Source organism: Gopherus flavomarginatus, chromosome 2, assembly GCF_025201925.1.
Source record: "Gopherus flavomarginatus isolate rGopFla2 chromosome 2, rGopFla2.mat.asm, whole genome shotgun sequence".
NCBI lineage: Eukaryota > Metazoa > Chordata > Testudines > Testudinidae > Gopherus > Gopherus flavomarginatus.
Genome location: NC_066618.1, coordinates 100,581,566 through 100,603,140, shown reverse-complemented (window position 1 = coordinate 100,603,140; position 21,575 = coordinate 100,581,566). Strand labels below are relative to the sequence as shown.

General features: G+C 40.7%; 1 protein-coding gene and 1 long non-coding RNA gene across 2 annotated transcripts in view; one reads left to right on the top strand and one right to left on the bottom strand.

The window, feature by feature from the left end:
* Nucleotides 1-21,575, bottom strand: part of CNTNAP2 (contactin associated protein 2) — a 1,698,090-nt gene that overhangs the window by 1,418,756 nt on the left and 257,759 nt on the right. The window lies entirely within an intron of this gene.
* Nucleotides 921-4,271, top strand: LOC127043762 (uncharacterized). The gene is made up of 2 exons (XR_007772310.1): nucleotides 921-1,691; nucleotides 3,095-4,271. It is a non-coding gene; the product is annotated as an uncharacterized LOC127043762 (long non-coding RNA).

Here is a 21,575-nt window from a genome sequence, read left to right as displayed (position 1 = left end):
TAGCTCATGTGATAAAGAGCCATGTGGTATATTATTTCCAAAATAATAAATAACTTATTAAAGATCTCGGGTTTCCACATTTGTAACTCTTTAAATAACTATTCCTTAGATTATTGTAATTTCAAATATTGTGTAGTCTCACCATTCAAAAATGAATTTAAAGCACAGACTTCAATGAGGCATGAAAACCTCTCTCATTTAATTTGCAATGTAAGAGGCCCATGTTTTATGACAGCACTATAGAATAAAAAAATAAATATTCTGGGGATGAGAGCATCAGAGTTTGTTTCATGCCCTTAATGGATCAACAGATTCATAAACATGCTACTAACTGACTGAGAAGGGAAAATTACCTCTAAAAATAAATGGGATTCATGATGTAGAGACAAGAACATCAACAATCCATGCCCTTGTAAGACTTCCTTGTGCAATGCTAAGTGCTCTTATCACATCTAAACTTCCAGGATGCAAACGACTTGCTCCATGTTTTAATAAGAACCTAGTATTTTATGTGGTTATTAAAAGATTTTTTTTATGCACTGGAGGTTCAGTTCTTAATGGAACAGTGCAGAGCCACACTTTTCCAATTAAGCAATGAGAGTTAATGACAGAAAACAGTACTCAGCAAGCTGTTAAAAATACTTTAAAGCAGCAATTCGTCCCAAAAGTTAAAGAAAATCATAAATCATACCAAAATGGATGATTTATTATGGTGTTACTTGCTAAAGATTTGAAGTGTTTTCTATTATAATTTTACTTTAAAATATATATTTAAACTCAATACTGCTTACACAGCCTAGTAGATACAAGTCAAGCAAAATAATAGCAGTTGTGATTTGTAATGAGTTAGAACTATGAAGTTCCCGAATTGCTTGGAATTAAGTAAGCATTACAACCAATGCATATTCTTTGTGTTGGTGTCACTAAGCATAACCCTACGTAACTCAGGAGGGTGGAAGGCCACAAGAGTATGGAGCCTTCCTGGTTTTAGGCCTCAGCAGACAAGAGTCCCTCCATGTTTGAACTTTAATCGACCTAAAAGGCCAGGTGTAACAGCCGTTATCAGTTGCAACAATTCTAACTGGTCTAAAGCAGAAATAATGAGGCCTGTGCACCTTTAGCAGAAGGACAAGATAACTTGCAGAAGGAAAACTTACTAACGAGCTGCCGCGGCCAAGATTACTTAATGCACCTGCGCTTACGTAATTGCTACAGGGGGAGGAAGGAGGAGGAGGGAGGGGAAACGGGGGATTGCTAGTCAGTGAGAAAAGTTCTCATGGATATAAAGGAACAGACTGCTTGTTTTAGGTGTGCTTGATCTGAGTCAATCTCCCTGCACCGCTTTGAGATCTCAAATAAACTTGGTTTGCTTCTCCACCCTGGTGTGTTTATTGGCGCGGCACACCAGGCGACGGACCCCCCCGCTGTTGCTTGGCCTCAGGCAGTTATCTGCCGGCAACAGTTCTTGGCGCCCAACGTGGGGCATTGAGGCTAAAATTAGCCTTGCCTGGATCCCTTCTGGTGGTTGACGGATTGCGGCGACGACCGACGCCCAGCGCGCACCGGTGACTTCACCGGGGGCCTCGGCGGAGACGCAGTTCGACTGACCCCAGAGGGCACAACGGTGCAACGTGCTCGAGTAGTGGAGAAGCAGTTGAGGGCGACGGTGAGGAACCGGTCCCTTGGATAAGGTAGGAACAGTCCAGTGGTCTGGATTTTTGCCTGTTATGACCTGGGGATGCCCAGTGTCACCCTAGGATATGGGGCAGGGACAGAGTATAGGCAGGGCACGGTGTACACCCTTAGAATGCATTCTAGCAAATTGGGAAGTGCTTGGATCAGATCCACTAACTAAAAGCAAACTAAAAAGTTCTGTATAGTAGACTGGCCTCAATATCAACTAGAGGACCAGAAAGGTGGCCACCGGAAGGATCACTTAATTATAACACGATCCTCCAATTACTCCTGTTTTGTCAGTAAATGGGTAGCTTCTGAAGCTGTTTGTATGGAGAGCTCTTGTAAAAATACCCCACTGTAGCTCCAGTTCTTCCCTCTGTCTGGCAGAGTGCAGGGATCCAAAAGCAGGTTAGGGATAGTGCAGGGAAAAAGGAGGGACCTGTTTAGAAAGGGGAGACCCCATGTCCTAGTGCACTCTCTCCCTGTTGTAGCTAAAAAGCAAGATCAAATGCAGAATGGTACTGGGGGCCAGTGTGAATGACTGTTACCGGAAGACGCCCAGAGTACCCTGTGAAGCAAAAGCTCGTGACCAGGACTACTCTAACGCAAGCCCGGTAACTAGTGGATCTTTAGGAGGTCCAACCCATGGTGGGCTGACTTGGCCTGGCATCGTCCGGTGAGGAAGCTGCCTGGGTCTAGGAGTGTGTGTACCCATCTTTCCTTCCCCTTTCCTTTCTGTGTGGGCTACTGACAGTCTGATCATCTCACTGGATGCAATCAGAGTAAGCGGCGCCGTCTCCCAGAGACTAGCCGACGCTCTTTGCTGAAGGGAGGTGTAGGAGGGTCGTGGCCATCCTCGTTAGCCTCTCCTGTGTGAGTACCCTGTAGGGAGAAATCCTTAGTTTATGAGCCGCTAGCGCGGACAGGGCACCCTCCGTGTGTGTGTAAGTGGAAAATGGGTGGGGGACAGTCTAAACATTCCATCTCACCCCCTAAGGGTACCCCAGCATATTACATGTACGTACATTATAGTTCAACAACCTGCAGGTATTTAGAGAATTGGAATATTTACACCGTGAAAATCCATCTAAATAATGCCCACTAGAAGGTACTTCAATCTAGATAAGATTAAACGCTCCTCTTAGATGTATGATCACCAAAAAGCCCTGACACAGGGTGAGCAAATTTGTCTATTGAGGAAAGGAACGGGTTAATTTAAAAATCATCTTGGCCCAGGGATGGAAAGGGGGGGATTGCTCTGCGTTCAGGGTCAGGAATCGGCGCGGACTGTGCTTGGTGCAGGGAGGGGCTGCTTTCGGCCCCAGCTGGCTGCGAAGGAAAAAATATAGACAGAGGCGAAGCAAAGGAAATACAAGTTACAGAATTGAGAATACATTTGCAAAGCTTAACTGTCCAGTAAGATCCAACAGTGTGCCTTTGTGACCCCGGAGCCGGTGTGGCTTGGTGACACTGAAGAAGCCGCAGGCAGCTGACCTGGACTGGAATCTCTGAAAGAGATGCTGCAGAAGATTCCAGGGTGCAAGAGAACAGCCCTCCAAAGAGCAGAAGCATGTTAGAAATTCTGGACAAGCTGTATACAGGATAATCTCCAGTTCACCTCTCCCCTCTTCTCTGAACATTATACACAGAAGTGGCCAGTCTGGACGTACGTGTGTGGGTATGAAAGGGGCTTGGGGCATTAATGTTTTCCTGAGTGATGAGGGAGCGTTCCCAACACTCTCCGTTGTTGTTTTATTATTTTATTAATGGAGCTTTAAAATACAGTTATATGGTGTGTTTTCTTTATCTTCCCCCAACGATCCTGTAGTGTCAGCCTGATCACCAGACACGAGGGATAGATTGGTAACAGAAATTTGTCACAGTTTGGTGAGCAATTAAGAAGGGGGGAGCCCTGCAGAATTTACACCATCTATTTGTTTTACCCTTGTTATTTTGTGTTTGCTTTGCTTGGTACTGTTGGTGTTATATGTTGAGAACTGCATGAGTAAAAGTGAGTCCTAATAGGATAAGAAAACGCTATCTGGTTCTGGTTCTGTTCTGTTTAACCGGTTACTGTTGTTTTTCTGCTCTGTTCATTTGGGCGTTAGGAGTGTGGGCAGAACTGAACCTCTTGTTCGTAATTCCTCGGAGTGGAAGCCATGTGTGCAAGAAAGTTCTGAGGTTGAATTGAGATCCTTCTGTCCCGTCCCCTGTAGCGGTCAGTGTATAGAAGTGGGAAAGTCTGGCTTAGACTGTAATTCCCTCTGCTCTCTGTGTAATTCTCTTTTCTGTTTAAGTGTCAAACAGATGAATGAGTCTCTGGGTAAACCCTCTAAGAATAGTCCTTTAAATTATATGTTAAGTAAATGGCCTTTGCCCAATGGGCCATGTGTTTTTGTCCAGGTGGCAAGCCTCATGAAGGAGGACTCGGGTAGTCTTGTGAGTAAGAATGTTTAAGGGAAGAGACCAGGAGGGGTGGGGGGCTAGTTGAGAAGCCCACCCTCCTAGCTAAACTGGTAGTGGAACAAGTTGGTGCCCATGGAAGGGACGGTTCAGCAAGAAAAGCAGGATCGGGCCCAGGCGGGCAGGCAACAGACAGAGAGATTGGAAAACAGGTTGGAAAACTTTAAGGGTGTAGTGGAAGGAAGGAGTCAGTAAGTGTAAGCATGGAGATTTCAAATACCCAGGACTTACTTGGAATGGTGATTTAAGTTGATAAAAGTGGCTGTTGGGAGACAAGCAAGTGATTTAAGGGAGAGTGAGAAGTTAACTCTGTAGTTGCTGAACGAAACAGCAGTTGAACTTTGTAAAAATGCTAAAGAAAAAAAAAGTTTTTGGTGTCTGTGAAATGTTTGTAAATAAATTCAGGAAAAGAAGTTATTGGATTGCAATCATTTGGTTTGGCTATGAACAATTTAGTTGAATTAGCTGAAGAATGTATACAGTGTTATGTAATTGAAAACCTGGGCTGCCTATGAAACAAATACAAGAAACTATGGGGTAATTCCTCTGTTTTGCCTGAAGCCAACAAGAGTATTTGTATATTTCAAGCGATGATTGTCTGCCCAGAAGGGGTGGGTAGACCTCTCTTTTTTTTGTCTTTCAGATAATCAGAGAAAACTGATGCCAGCTGAACAGCATTCAACGTACCATGCATTTACTGGCACAATAGGAATCATGTTTTGTGTTCTATGTTCTGTCCTGTGGTGTTTGTCTTGTGGCCGGAATTTTTGTGTTTAATATTTTTATAAAATAGTCTAGTTTAAAATCAAACAAAAAGATTAAATTAAAATGCAGATATTTGTTTTGTTCAACTTGGAATACAAAGTGCTTGGATAAATCAGGAGAATGTAATATACTAAAGTCTAATGCATTTCCTTAAGTAAAGAAAAAAAATTTCATTGGCCAAACTGTTAATTGCAAAAATTGTTGTTAAAATTTGCATACCAACAGTCTTTGAAAGCAAAGACATGAAAAGTTAACCCACTCCCCATATTGTACATGGGATCTTTCTGGCTACCTCAAATTTCTAGCCAGAGGGCTGGGGATGGTGAAAGGCTATTGGACTAGAGGTTGTATTGAGTGAACTCCTCAAAGTGGGTGTGCTTGTCCTGGCTTGTTGCTCCAAAGCTCTGTAATAAGGTTATTTTAGCAAAAGGGTGTGTGTGGCATATATTAAATAATAAGACTAATGTACTGTATAATGACAATGTTTATGTCTTCATTGTTGGGAAGAAGGTGTATAAGTAAAAAGTGGAAGTTTCCTTTGCAGGTTAAAAGAAGCCAAGAAGGGAAGAAGGACAAAGAACAGAATGAATTAACTGAAAAAAAATAAAATAAAATAGCAAGCTCAGGCTATAGATAAGATACTGACTCCATTCAAGAACACTGCTCACAGTTAAGACTTGGCTAACAACCAGGAAAAGGAGGGCTTGAATTTGCCCACGCAGCTATGAGATTTGCAAAACATTGCCAGGCACTAATGAAATGTGTTAAGTTTCTTTTCTCACAGGTAAAGAAGCGCTACCCAAAGACCCTAGCAGCCCTACCACTCTTTGGAACCAGGAGACGGGATTGATGTAAAGGTCCACCGACGAAAGTCTGCTCTGGCTCCACCCTGGAAAGGCCCTTAAGTCCCGGTGACTACCACCGTCGCTGTAAAATGTCAAAGACTGACTGCATGGACCCAAGATTCTCACTGCAAAAAGACCCCTCCACATCGGGAGAATTCTCCTACTGATGATTAGCCTATTTCACCTTCTAGCTCCACTGTGCCTTCTGGACAGTAGGGAAAAAGTACAAGGATGCTGCACCACGACTGTTTTGGGAAAGAAGAAGGAACACTCGCTCCACTGAAATTGCCAAAGTCCAGGAATTCCTGACTAGAAAGAACATTAAGAACTGACCCTGGTGAAGAAACAAAGAATTATACACTGGTGGGAGGACATTTGTGGGACCCATGTTTGGGAATGTGGTATTAATTGGATTTTGGGGTTTATTCTACAGGCTGCGCCCTGTGTCCTGGAGAGTGACTAATAATGTAACCCCCCTCCTATGCTATTAATGTCGATGCCTTTTGAAAGTACCTGAGAATAGTTAAATAACAGGTGTATTATAGTACTACACCAAGGAAAGATGGTATTGAATATCACTGAGGCTGGGAAGGCATTGCAGTGGGATCTAGTATGTTTAGGAATTCGGGATTTCCTGAATTACCAGATGATGGCCATTTGAAGTGATCTTGAGTACCAGACTTGGCCCACTGCCCTTACAGACGCATCAGAAATACCATCTGATCTGTGATCATGGAGACATACTTGGACACTTCCTGGGTGGAAGTGTGGCTTCCCAGGGCAGGATGTGCGCCCTTATAGGGGATGAATGCTGTACTTATGTCCCAGAAGACGCACAGGATATTAAAAAGTACATCCTGTCAGCCAAACAGGCTTTTAAACAGTGGAAGGCCCAGGAAAGGAAACCCACTATTTCTGATTCCCTCTGGGGCTGGTTACTTAACCTGGGAAAAATAGGGGAAGGCATTGTTCACCTCCTGCTCACTGGTGTGGTGTTGTGTATTGTTACTCTTCTCTTGCTTGCTTGCTGTAAAGCACTTCAGCTCCCTAGAGCTAAATCACATGTTATCCTTTAAATGTGAGAACACTCAGCCAAAAGTTTGTTGAGTATTCTCAAAGGAGGGAGTTGTTGGTGTCACTAAGCATAACCCTACGTAACTCAGGAGGGTGGAAGGCCACAAGAGTATGGAGCCTTCCTGGTTTTAGGCCTCAGCAGACAAGAGTCCCTCCATGTTTGAACTTTAATCGACCTAAAAGGCCAGGTGTAACAGCCGTTATCAGTTGCAACAGTTCTAACTGGTCTAAAGCAGAAATAATGAGGCCTGTGCACCTTTAGCAGAAGGACAAGATAACTTGCAGAAGGAAAACTTACTAACGAGCTGCCGCGGCCAAGATTACTTAATGCACCTGCGCTTACGTAATTGCTACAGGGGGAGGAAGGAGGAGGAGGGAGGGGAAACGGGGGATTGCTAGTCAGTGAGAAAAGTTCTCATGGATATAAAGGAACAGACTGCTTGTTTTAGGTGTGCTTGATCTGAGTCAATCTCCCTGCACCGCTTTGAGATCTCAAATAAACTTGGTTTGCTTCTCCACCCTGGTGTGTTTATTGGCGCAGCACACCAGGCGACGGACCCCCCCGCTGTTGCTTGGCCTCAGGCAGTTATCTGCCGGCAACATTTGGACACTTCTAACCTAAGTTTGATTCCTGATGTAAAGGAGTGCTTGTTACAAATAACAGAACAGTTCTGATTCCATTCAGTAGAGGCCAGTATTATGCAAACAGAGGTTGCATTATTTCATCTTACAGTTTGTCCATCCTAGTTTTCAAAGTCCCAAACAGTAGTTCCCTTAGCAAAATGGAAAGCTTAAAGATGTATGGAAATCTTAAATACCAAGATGAAGAACATTATTTGAGCAACTTGTGGTGTAATTATGACTAATGAGATGAAATTAAGCAAATGAAAATTTAGGGTGAATATCGAGATAAGATAAACTTTCTGGGATTACAATAGAGCAACAGTTCTCAAACTGTGGGTTGTGACCCCATTTTAGTGGGATTGCCATGGCTGGCATTAGATTTGGTGGGGCCTGGGACTGAATGGCCCTGGATGGCAGGGCTCAGGTTACAGGGCCCCCATCCTGGATGCAATGGAGACAGTAAGGATGTCACTAAGTATATTACTAAGCTGAAGATACTGAAGTCCCGTTGTTTGTGATTCAAAAATAGCTTGGGCAAAGTGCTAAATTCATAGATTCCAAAGTCAGAAGGGATAATTGTGATCATGTAGTCTGACTTCCTGTGTAACACAGGTCATAGAACTTCCCCAAGATAATGCCTACAGGGTATCTTTTAGAAAAGTATCCAATCTTGATTCAGTGATGAAGATTCCAGCATGACCCTTTATAAACTATACCAATGGTTAATTATCCTTCATGTGAAAAATGTACACTTATTTCTAGTCTGCATTTGTCTAGCTTCATCTTCCAGCCATTGGACTGTTTTATACCCTTCTCTGCTAGACTGAAGAGGACATTATTAAAATATGTTCCCCAGGTAGATACTTATAGATTGAAATCAAGTCACCCCTTAACCTTCTCTTTGTTAAGATAAATAGAGTAAACTCCTGTAGTTTATCAGTCTAAGTAAGCTATGTTTTCCAATCATTTAATCATTCTCATGGTTCTTCTCTGAACCCTCTCCAATTTATCAACATTCTTCTTGAATATACTGTAAATGAACTGCCCAGCGCATATGAATATTATTGCCCTCTATGGGATGAAATCAAAACCACTCAACTGTTGGTGACTAAATGCCTCTTGAGGTTAAGTGGCAGGGACCTATGGTAAATTTTTGAAAAGCTCCAAAGTGACAGTGCTTTTGTACCAAGGGGTATAGAGTTCTATCCTCAGCTTTCTCCATGACATTCTAATCAGCCATTCTGTGCAGTGCTGTGACAAAGATGAAACGCCTAAGTGACCACTGTGTGTTTCAGCACTCCAGTAAACAATTCCCCTGCCTTGACGGGGGAGAGAGACTAGAAAAGAAATTAGCTTCTGAACAGAGGTGTTCAAAATATTCATGACAAAATGCTAAACTATTCAAAATTCTAGATTTCTCAATTTCACTGAACATGTCCACTAAGCAGGCCTTTTTTGGGTAAAAGTGGTTTGGGCATTGAAAATAAACATTTTCAATGAGAATATTGCCATTGCAGCAAAACTCGCCATAAAGCAAAAATTCAGAGAGGGAAGCATCAAACATTTTAAAGCAGAATTTCACCAAAACAAAAACAAACATATGAATTACAGACACAAATAATTCTGAACACTGTATCCTTGGCAGGAGGTACATTGGCATATGGACCTGTTAAATACCGGAGCTATAAAATCCTCTCTCCAAGATTCCACAGCTTCACTCTGAATTTCTCTCCTACTGATTAACTGCTCTTTTTCACATGCTCAGTAGTCCCTGATCTCTCCCCTTAGATGTCCTGCAGCCACTGCATTTAGATGAGCTTATTTTGCCTATTTTCAAATCCATTCAGCCATCACAGGTTCAAGAGTTTGATGTGGATGTTGGGTTCACATTCTGTTTGGAGAAACCATGTAGAAAGCAGTGACAAAGACAAATATTCTTATGAAACAAAACGTTAAGCAGGCCAGATTCTGTTCCAAACACTGCTATACCTGCAGAATCACTCCACTATATTGCACAGGTGTAGCTGAGAGCAAGGTTTGGGATAAGGAGTAAAAAATACTTCCAAAGATGCCTGTGTTCTGCCCAGTCAAGAATAATTTTTCCTTTTTTAAAATTTGAGTATGGGGGTAAATTAAGAGCTGATGAAAGCATGGAAATAACAGCTCTGCCATATCACATCATTCCTGAATAACAACACCCCTGCTAACCTTAATCATGGGCACTGCCTAATTAGAGGCTGAAAATGGTATCCATACCACATGGTAATTCTGTGATTTGAACAAATTAAACGAAGGTGCAACCACCTAACTTGATTTGTGACCTAACAACGTTTGAGCTGAGGTGTCCAACTGTGCGAGTTTTAATCTACTAAAACACCTTTTCCCCTGATTGAGAACACTGTATCTAAGCAGTACAAAGCATAAAACCTCTCAACTCAATTTAGGTTATGTATCCTGATGGGCATCACTGTCCATGAAAATTTCTTCTTCTTAGCTGAAACCTGATTTAAGTGGTTTAAAGATTATAAAGTTGAAATCCTGGGTCAATGCAAGTTTTGCCATTGGCTTCAATGGAGCCACACTTCCCCTTCCCCTTCCCCCTCCACTCCATTTGGATAAACAAAGTTCTACTGTTATTTGTTTTTAAAACAAATTAACCTGGAACTGCAAGAAGCCTGGTTACATTTGGAATGCTGAAAACTATTTTAAAATATCACTTGTTCTAATCTGCAGCTCTTGATGTATATCTCTTCTCCAATTCACATCAACAGTCTGATTCCTTGCATCTCAATGCATAACAAATGAATGCATTGCACACCATGGAAAATTATAAAGAATTGTCGTACTCTCAACACCAAACAGTAACAACTAAATGGGCTGATCCAAAAAATGAACTCAATAATTGATGTTTCATAGCCACAGTTGATATCATCAACCGTGAAAGCAAATCCAATGGGTTGGATATTTTTCTTTCTTGATACGCTTTGAATAGTGAAAAGGCAAATGAATTATTTAAACACGACTGGAAAAAGATCATAAGTTTCCTCTTCATCTTTCAAACTTTGGAACGTGAAGTAGAAACACCATCAATTTAAACAGCTTCATCACTTTGCTAGTGGCAAATCTGCCTTTAGAAAAAATATTACATCTACATGTCAGATCAATTAATTCACTAAGTAAGAGCTATTACACTTGCCTTCTTTAATGGATTACATATTATTGTATTAGACCTGTTATTCATTACCTTCAGGTGCCTATATTCTAAGATACTGGTCTCAGTACCAAGAGAGCATCTAGTTTTCCCTATGCAATTTTGAAACATTGGTATAAAAGTTTTATTTAGCTACAAGCCACACAGCGTGTTACATTACAGTGTTAGAAAACATTAATACATCATAATGAATTCAAAAGTCTTCTGCCTAAAAGCAGTGATCATACAGTAATGGTTTCAAACACTAAGGACCTGATGCTCTTCTCCCATCATATGCGGAAATGGGAGCAGAAGCTAGAGAACACTGGGGCAGAAGATGAGAGAAAGGAAAAGCAGTGAGCAGCAGCTCCACAGCATATTCTTTATCTGTTGGAGTTTATAGACTCAACAACATGAGATTCCTGTCCAGGGCTTTGAGGGAGGAAAGACCAAGGGAAAAAATATTATATCTGATTGAATTGGAAACCAACTTGACTATCACTGAGATCTGTATTGATAATATGTTCAATCCCCACAGCTGTGGCTCCTTAGAGAATTTTAAGGGTGAAGGTTTACATCAGCAGAGAGTCTGACCAAGGTCATAGGTTCTACTTATATCCTGTGCTAAAGGCGTAAGTGGGACTTAATGATATATAAGTCTTGCAGAGGACACTAAAGCATTGGGATAGAAAGAACTAAAATTCACTGCTATTCAGAGGATTCATATAAAACTTAAGTGGTTCACAGGCTTTGCACAGGTCTAGTGCACAGCAGTGAATTTCACTTTGGAATTAAATTTATCCTCAAAGAGTATCTTTTTCCTGTCATTCTAGGGGCCTAGATGATGTCTATTAGGTGTGGATGTGCACATTAGTAGCTGAGGTAGTATCTTTTATTGGACCAATTTCTGTTGGTGAAAGAGACAAGCTTTCAAGCTTTACATAAAATAAGAGCTCTGTGTGTAAGCTTGAAAGCTTGTGTCTTTAATACCCTGGGACTGACACGTCTACAACAACACTGCAGACATTAGTAGCCATCAATTCTGATTCTTCTTATGCAAGTTTTACAGGGCTAACACTATGGATGTCACTAGAGTTACAAATTTACTTTACATTGACATGAGGAAAAGAATCAGGTGTATTGGCAGAGATTTTCAAAATAGTCTACCCTCCATTAATTTTATAGAAGATTTATCTATATCCTCTAGACTGTTTTGAAAATCTCAAGTATTGTATTTATAAGCCAAGTATTCTGTGGAGTGCTATTTACATTATGTAATTTAGAACATAAGAATAGCCATACTAGGTCAGACCAAAGGTCCATCTAGCCCAGTATCCTGTCTTCCAACAGTAGCCAATGCCAGGTGCCTCAGAGGAAATGAACAGAACAGACAATCATCAGGGATCCATCCCATCGCCCATTCCCAGCTTCTGGAAAACAGAGGCTAGGGACACCATCCTTACCCATCCTGGCTAATCACCATTGATGGACCTATCCTCCACGAATTTATCTAGTTCTTTTTTGAACCCTGTTATAGTTTTGGCCTACACAACATCCTCCAGCAAGACGTTCCACAGGTTGACTGCATTGTGTGAAAAATATACTTCCTTTTGTTTGTTTTAAACCTGATGCCTATTAATTTCATTTGGTGACCCCTAATTCTTGTGTTATGAGTACGCAAGACAAATCAGACTCCTGAAAGGAGTACAGTAGACTGGAACAGTTGAGAACTATTGGGATAGAAGATTGGGAGCAGTAAAGTGGACTATGGGGGTGTGATTTCTAAATCAAGATCACATGTTTTTCTAAAAGATCAGCTCTAGAAATTATTTTAGGAAAGTTCTATGTACTGTGCTATACAGGAAGTCATTACAACCTAACTGTTCATTTCCTCTTTTGAAGCATACACTTTATTTTAATATTATGATGGTTTGGCATGGTATACATTATTTATTGAACAGCATACTAAAACAGGTGAACAGTATATTTGGGATGGGTTTTAAAGGCTGGAATCCAGTGATGAGAAAATATTCATTGACAGGATAGATCCTCACTAAAAAAAAAAAATCTTGAATTCCTACTTTTCTTAATAAATACATTAAAAAAATGTATTCCAATACTGAAACTACTTCTGAAGGCTGAGAAATTCTACAATATATGTAAGTCAAACTATTCCTCCTAAAGGTTATCTATTGTAATTATTATATATTATCAGTGGAGCATATAGTCTAATTCTATAATTAGCCCTTGTAAAACAAAAGCTGTTACATAATCTCAGAAGTTATGTGGGCACTATCATTAAACATTTTTATCTATACTGAATGATGTTTCTTATCAGCTATTACTTTTCATGGCCCATAGCCAAATAGGCAGAAGAAATCACAGTTCTTATAAATTAAAGTAGACAGAGAAATTAAAGGCCGGTCATATTTGCATGATTTTCTATATGAAACAATAAATCTATACATATTTTAGTAGCCTAACCTAGTTTTTTCCCCAAAAGGTTACCAGGCAGCATGCGCATTAAGGGAGCCATTGTTGTCAGGAAGAAATGGCAAATAGATTGTTATTAGATCAGCAAGGGAAATATGTTTCAAGTGGGCTCCTTTATACAATGGGTTTGTATCTTTTTATGGGCGCTAATGCATTAGGCTTGGCTACTGACTACCATGCTGCTACATTATAAAAGCAATTGCAGTGTCTGGCTCTGTAATATTTTTGAGGGACAGTATCTTCAATCTCTAATAGGTTGTTGGTATCTATACCCACATCAGTTGGTAATAGTCATACAACTAGAATTTCATTACAGGCAACCTTATGTCATTGCAGTGGATCCCTGCCAATGCAAGCTATTGATACTGCAGAGGTCATCCAATCCAGGGACGGCTCCAGGCACCAGCGCAGCAAGCAGGTGCTTGGGGCAGCCAAGGAGAAGGGGCAGCACGTCTGGCTCTTCAGTGGCAAGTCCCTCAGTCCCTCTCAGAGGGAAGGACCTGCTGCCGAAGAATGAAGCAGCAGTAGAGCTGAAGTGCCGCCAATCGCAATTGCGGCTTTTTTAATTTCCCCCCCATCACCTGGGGCAGCAAAACCCCTGGAGCCGGCCCTGTCTACATCATGCTTCGGTGTTGCTATTAAAGTTTCTTCCTTGTAGTTTTCTTTTATGCAGTGGAATGCTAGCCACTCCTCACAAAACAGCCAGCCTTACTATGTTGGCTGTACAGATGCACACATAGGTTCTGTTTATCCAGCCCAATTCACTATAAAAAACCTGAAGTTTTACAAAATATTAAATCAATGGAGATCATACAGGTGAACTTATATAGACCTTCAGGCTGGCATGGCCACCATGTAATTTATCATCCCACATAGAAAAGTAGCCAACTAGTGTATAAAAAGAAGTCCCTTTGAAAATTTAGTTTTCAGTATTATGTTTCTCCAGGAGTCTTGGTAGATTTGTGATATTTGGAATCGGATTTAAAAAATTCAGCAGAGTTCATTAATTATTCTTCAACATGTAGCGTGGACCTTTTTTCATACAATAGCCTCTCCTTTTGAAATATTTATGTCCATACACATGAAGGTCCTGATTCTGCAAAGTCACATAGATGCATATTTCTGCATGCTATGAGTACTCCCACTAGTATAGTATTAAACACATATCTTAGTCTTTTCAGCACTAGGGCTGTTCCACGTTGGTTCTCAATCTTGTGATGGCTCAATAACTGACAACCTGTCTCCCCTCCCACAATCACTCCTGCTAGGTTCTGGTGCATTTTGTGCATCATCTGTTTTCTCTATGTTCCCACAAGTTGCCTACCTGTCTGTCTTTCATCTTTTGACTTCTCCTCATTTTCCCCCTACATTCTATTTTTCATTCTGTTTTTTACTCCTAATTCTTTCCTCTACAACCTCCTCTCCCATCCTTCTAGTTCTTTCTCTTTTTTAACATTTATATTACAGTGGTTTCCAAAGGCCGCCATTAAGACAGGGACCCCATTGTCCCGGACACTATGCAAACGCAGTTAGACAGTCTCTACCCTGAGGGGCTTACAGTCAATACCCATTCTCTTTGTTTCTTGCCCCTTAAGTCTCCACTTGCCTCCTTGCACCATCCTTTCCCCAGTGCTGCTGCATATTCTCTTGCAGCCCATGTAAACCCAATGCATACACTCATAGTCTGTTGCTGTGGCGACAGTGAAGTGGGAGTAGAACTCTGCAAATACCATATAGGTGAGGGGAAGGAAAATGAGAATGAGCTGAAGAGGACAACATACAGTTTGTAGCATCAGGAGAGACAGGGAGCCCCTGCAAAGCCAGTAACCTCCCACAAGCAGCTATATGAATTCCATGGAGGAGGCAGGTAGAGAAGATCTTGGACATATGGATGAATTTGGGCTAGTAGAGGGGAATTGTCTTAGCATCTTCTCATCATCCAATCACACACAGATGGACACATATACACCCTGCTCATTGTAGCTTTGCCTATAACCTACCTGAGACAAGTCTGATGCAATAGATCCCTCACAAATTCAGCTCCCGCCAAGAAGAATATGCAAAGATGTGGGGATGTGCTAAGGTACTACGGCTTGGCGTATATATCTGCACATGTTCAGGCATGTGATACCCCTTTGCAGTTCCTTATCTATAAAAATTACTATTGTAATTCTCAAGAATCTCCAAGTCATTTCTAAATCAGAACTGTTTGAAACATTTTCATCAACAGTTCAAAATGTAGGACCATGTAGAACCATTAATTAATTGTCGCTATTTATTCTACAAAACCTATGGCCATAGAACTTGCTGTGGGATCCACCCCATGTAGCAGAATTATGTTTCAAGCTTTCTGAAGAAAGTCTGAAGGTGAACTGAGTGAAACCAATTCAGTAAAGCCAAGTCAGCAGACAGTCTGAAACAATAACTCTAAAAGAGGTGCAATTGCCCCATTTATTTCAATAGATTTTTAACCTGAACTTAACAACTGACATGTCAGCATTGTTAACCATTTCATTGCTGATCATCTTAACAGAATCATTGAGTTAGCATGTTTACCCTGAAATGCCAAACTGTGTCATGTCTCCCCAATGCTGAAAGCTCCAAATAACCTATCCTCCTAAGCTGCAAATGGGGTCCAGTTTCCCTCTAAACAGCCCCTACAATGCAGTCATACACAGTCAGTACAAAAATCATTTCTATATCTGATTAATTTTAAAGCTCCTATTTTTAAAATTAAACGAAGCTGACACAGAATTCCCTGTCTACTGCAGCAGAATGCCACAGAATCCAGGAACAAGACACTAGGTGTGTGTGGGAGAGGGTGTCTTGAAAATTTGTGTTTATTGTGACAAGAGCAGTAAATACTATTGCACAGTAAAACAATTAATAATGCACTAAGTATAGCAACAATGATAATTACAAAATTATAACAATAGTAAATCAAGTGGGACTTAGGACTTTGCTCCTAAATCACTTAGTTGTTTCTGAAATTCTACCCAATAATCATAACCATGTCAAAACAAACTCACTTAAGTTTAGTATTAAACTAGTTTGACAGAATTTTGCCCACAGTTTGTCAGTCACGTAAGAAACAAGATAAAAAAATTAAATATTTATAAAGGAGTTGGAAAATGGACCAGTGCTCATGTAGAATGTGTTGGTTCTTTTTAAAGCCTCAGTACGGTAATTTCAGAGACTGATTTGACAAGGGAGGAAGATGGGTGTGCAGGAAATCTTGATTCACTGCTTTGTTAGCTCATCCTCAACAGCCCTGATGTGTGGCTGAATAAATGACTATTCTGGACCACTTTTTTTTTTTAATAAACACCCCCATAGAGTGTTGAAAACTACTTTTCTGCTCTATAGTGAAATTGTCAAAACACTAGCAAGGAAGTTGTGAGATTTTCCCACCCGCTGTCAAAATGAGTGAGAAGTCATGCTCTAGGGAGTGTTGAAGGCAGGTGCAAAATTTTTCACAGCATTCATGCAGGTTACTGTGTTAGAACGTGACATTGTAACAAATTAATGGCTACTTACAATTGCTTTGTCATCACTATTTTGGACTGCATGCACACTCAGATGTCTGAAACAAGGAGCATAAATCTCAAATCTTCCTGTCTTAGAACCACAGGCTTCTCATCCTTGAGGTAAGTAACAATCTCTGTCAGCTGCTATTATAGATAGATATATAATTTAGATTGACACTTAAAAAAAAAAAAAAGACTGCCCATACAAAGCCATCGGTACCCTGACAATTCAACTTTCACTAATCACCGTGCAGCATACACTGAAACCCATTAGCACCACCAGCACATTGTCTTCAAAAATCAAAAGTAGCTAACATTTTGCCTCAGCAACTATTTGCCAGATCTTCCCTCAAAACCCTATCAAACAAATAACTTTTTGTAATATGCCCACACTACTAGATTCAGACAGAACTTGAACCTTTTTCCCTCTCTCTCTCACACTGACTACCTTAGATACACTTAGGAATTCAGTACTCCATGGGAAATAAAGAAACTTTCTTGTATTACTCTGTGTTTATTTTACCATTATGTCAGTCTACTCACTGTAAAAGGACAATATTTTTTTTTGACATCAGTAAACAGAGGGCCAGATCCTGGTCCCTATTACGGTCCTTTTGCTCTTCTTCATTTATATAAATGAGGGCATAAAGCAGCCTTAAGTAAAGTAGGATTTAAGTGATTCCAAGTAGTAACAGACAGAATAAAATAAATTACCAAGCAAAATAAAACAAAACATGCAGGTCTATGCCTAATACAATAAGAAACTGAATACAAATAAGATTTCACCCTCATAGATGTTTCAATACATTTCTTTCACAGACTGGATACCTTCCTAGTCTGGGCACAACCCTTTCCCCTGGTACAGCCCTTGTTCCAGCTCAGGTGGTAGCTGGGGGATTCCTCAAGATGGCTGCTCCCTTTGTTCTGTTCCACCCATTTATATATCTTCTGCATACAGTGGGAATTCTTTGTCCCTCTTTGAGTTCCTACCCCCTCCTTCTCAATGGAAAGACACCAGGTTAAAGATGGATTCCAGTTCAGGTGACATGATCACATGTCACTGTAAGACTTCATTACCCACTTGTCAGCACACACGTATAGAGGAAAAAGTACAGGTAAAACAGAGCCACGTGCAGTCAATTGTCCTGGTTAATGGGAGTCATCAAGATTCCAAACCACCATTAATGGCCCACACTTTGCATAATTACAATAGGCCCTCAGAGTTATATTTCATATTTCTAGTTTCAGATACAAGAGTGGTACATTTATACAAATAGGATGATCACACTCAGAGTATAAGCTTTGTAATGATACCTTACAGGAGACCTTTTGTATGAAGCATATTCCAGTTACATTAGCATGTTTTTATAAAATCATATAGAGTGCAGCGTCGTAATATATTATGTATACCAGTGGTTCTCACCTTACAAAAGCTGGAGAGCTACTTCTAAGGTAGCTACAAAGAGCTACAAGTAATCTTGGTTCAGTGTCTTCATGTTGCTTTCCTATATTTGCTTTATGTCAATATGGGTGATGACACTATTTTGTTCCAAGTAAACACTGTGCTGATGTAACAGCTCCCCTAAATTGTCCTGTGATTACTGTGTGGATCTTTATAACTCCATTTGACTTTATCTCCTCTGTCCCTTTCATCCCGTCAGCCCAGGCTTTTAGCTGTTTTGGCTCTCCGTCTCTCCTGCTTTCACAGGAAGGAAGATCATCATTTTCCTATTCACCTCACCTATTCACTGCTGGGAAGCATCAAACTGAGCATCAAAATGTAAAATGAGTTCCTCTAATTTAGGTTCCAGTATTTGGGAACTAGTCATATGGTATTCTTATTGATAATTGTACTGTTCTAAATGTTTCACACAGGCTAATATAAATACACATTACCACAGATACAGTAAAAGGGAGTTTTCAAGATTCTCAGTTTCTCTCTTACTAATCTGAGCTATTTGCAAGATGGTATGAGCCATAGCTATGTGGGGTAATGTGCTGTAGATATTCAAGGGGAGGGTATTGGTTTAGGGACAGATTCTGATACTGTAACACTTGCACTGAGCAGCACATTTGTCCAATAGTCCCTTTGACTTCCCTGGTATTACTGAACTAAGGTACTATTCAGTGTGAACAATGGTGGCAGAATCTGGCACTTAGAATATAGAAAACAGGCTTGCCCAGTGGATAGGAATTAAAAAAACAAAAACAAACAAAAGGAAGCTTACCACATGTTCAGAAAGTAGCAAAGCAACATCTGAAGTTAACTAGAGATTTCTTCACATCCGACGAAGTGGGTATTCACCCACGAAAGCTCATGCTCCAAGACGTCTGTTAGTCTATAAGGTGTTGCAGGATTCTTTGCTGTTTTTACAGATCCAGACTAACACGGCTACCCCTCTGATCCTTCACAAGATGATTATGACAAATATGAACGATATGATATACCAACATTTTTCTAGGATCTAAGAAACCCTGAACCATTATGTCTTTAGGGTTAGAACACAGAAACCCTCTTGGGAGCTGCCACCTGATGTGCCAAGACTACTTTTGCCTTTGCTTTCCTTGCCAGCTGAGGACCCCAACACCCTGTTTTGCTGAGCCAGACATGCCTGTCTGCTCCAACATAGACCCAGGGTCTGAATTACTTGCCCCACAACTGCAGGCTTAACCTGAAAGCAACTTACAGACGTGTAACTGGCTTTAACACTTCGATGCCCAACTTCCAAATTAATCCGTTTTACAGGATAAACTCATAAATTGTTCGCCCTCTATAATACTGATAGAGAGATATGCATAGCTGTATGCCCCCCCCCCGCAGGTATTAATACATACTCTGGGTTAATTAATAAGTAAAAAGTGATTGTATTCAATACAGGAAGTAGGATTTAAGTGGTTCCAAGTAGTAACAGACAGAACAAAGTGAATTACCAAGTAAAATAAAATAAAACACGACAGTCTATGTCTAATCCAACTGAATACAGATAAAATCCTCACCAATTCCAGAATGCTTCCTTTTACAGACTAATCTTTTTTTAGTCTGGGTCCAGCAATCACTGTCCTTTTTCCAGTTTCTTTTAGGTATCTATGGGGGTGGAGAGGCTCTCCCTTTAGCCAGCTGAAGACCAAATGGAGGGGTCTCCCACAGGCTTAAATAGACTCTCTCTTGTGGGTGGAGACCCCCTCCTCTCTCTTATGCAAAGTCCAGCTACAAAATGGAGTTTTGGAGTCACCTGGACAAATCATATGTCCAGACATGACTGAGGTCCTTACTACCAAAGCCACATTCCTGGGACAGCCCAGATGTGGGTTGGTGTCTCCAAGTTCATTGTTGGCTTAAGTGTTTCTTGACTGGGCACTTACTAAGAATAGCAAGAAAGAGTCCTGTGGCACCTTTAAGACTAACAGATGTATTGGAGCGTAAGCTTTCGTGGGTGAATACCCAAATACATCTGTTAGTCTTAAAGGTGCCACAGGACTCTCTGTTGCTTTTTACAGATCCAGACTAACACGGCTACCCCTCTGTGACTGGGAATAGTCTTTTCTCAGGAAGCTGACCAACTGCTTCACTACAGCCTACTTAGAATCAAAACAAGTATGCAGCCAATATTCACAACTTCGAATACAAAAATGATATATGTGTACAAATAGGATTAATGGACTCAGTAGATCATAATCTTTACAGAGATATGTTACATGGCATATGCATCATACAACAGATTCTAGTTATGTTATATATATATACACACATACATAAGCGTATTTCCATAAAGCCTTACGGGAGGCACTGACCATCACAGTAACAAGAAAAAAACATCAGGGAAACAGGTGACTTTAATATTAGCATAAAAAATGTTTAAGTTAACTGACAAAAGTAATGTACAAAGACAACAGCGAACAGCTGAAAAACATTTTTATGAAAATATCCATTCCATTAAATGTCATATTGTATTGCTATTCCACTGTACGCTATGTCATACTATAGTGCTATTCCACTGTATTGCTATTCCATCATGCTAAGGGCTTTCATTACCTCTTTTGGATTTTAAATTGGATGTCAAATAGAATTTGGACAAGAGAGAAATAAAACAGCAAGCGCATTTAGGGAGAGAACTTAATAGCTCTGTTTTTGCATTACACATTAACATTTGCTGAATGTTAAACTGGATTAGTCTTTATTTATTACATTGCATCAACATTCAAAAACTACAAATATTTGTTTTTCCAACATAAACACTGATTTTTTTTCTTTCCAATCAATTTGAAGAGCCCAAGAACTACAGTGATTAGGGGACAAAACTATTTCTGGGTTTCTAGGTTCTACTTAAGTCATCAGTGTCAGCAGTGGTAGTGACCCAAGGAATGGCAGATACAATGAAGATGACTGGATGAGGAAGCTGTAGGATGTACATTATCCTAGAGCAGGTACCCCAAAACAGCTTCATTTGTATGAAGCGACACCTGATACAGTTGACTGAAGACAAGATCTGAGATGCAGATGGAAACTATGGTTGAGTTTCAAAAGTGATTCAGGCAGATGATGGGAAGGCAAGGGAAAGTGAAAGGAAAAAAGTCAAGACTTGCAGAGGCAAGCTGGACTGGAGGACTGTGAGGGTAGACTGCTGGATGAGGAAAGAGGCCAGCGGAAGCATGTGACTATGAGAACTAGGCAGACGAAAAAGCAAGTGAAGGAGAAACAGAGCTCAGGACCAGGTTTGCCGAGTTAGAAAATGAAGGAGCAGCACAGCAGGCAGTAACAGAAGGAGGGAGGGCAATGAAATAGAGAAAAGTCCTACAAGAAGATGGGAAGAGTCAAGGGAGACAGCCAGAGTTCAGAGCCCCAGGAGGATAGAGGATGACATGCAGAAGAGGACATGCAGCCAGAAAGAACAGGAGCAAGGCTCGAAAATCACACCA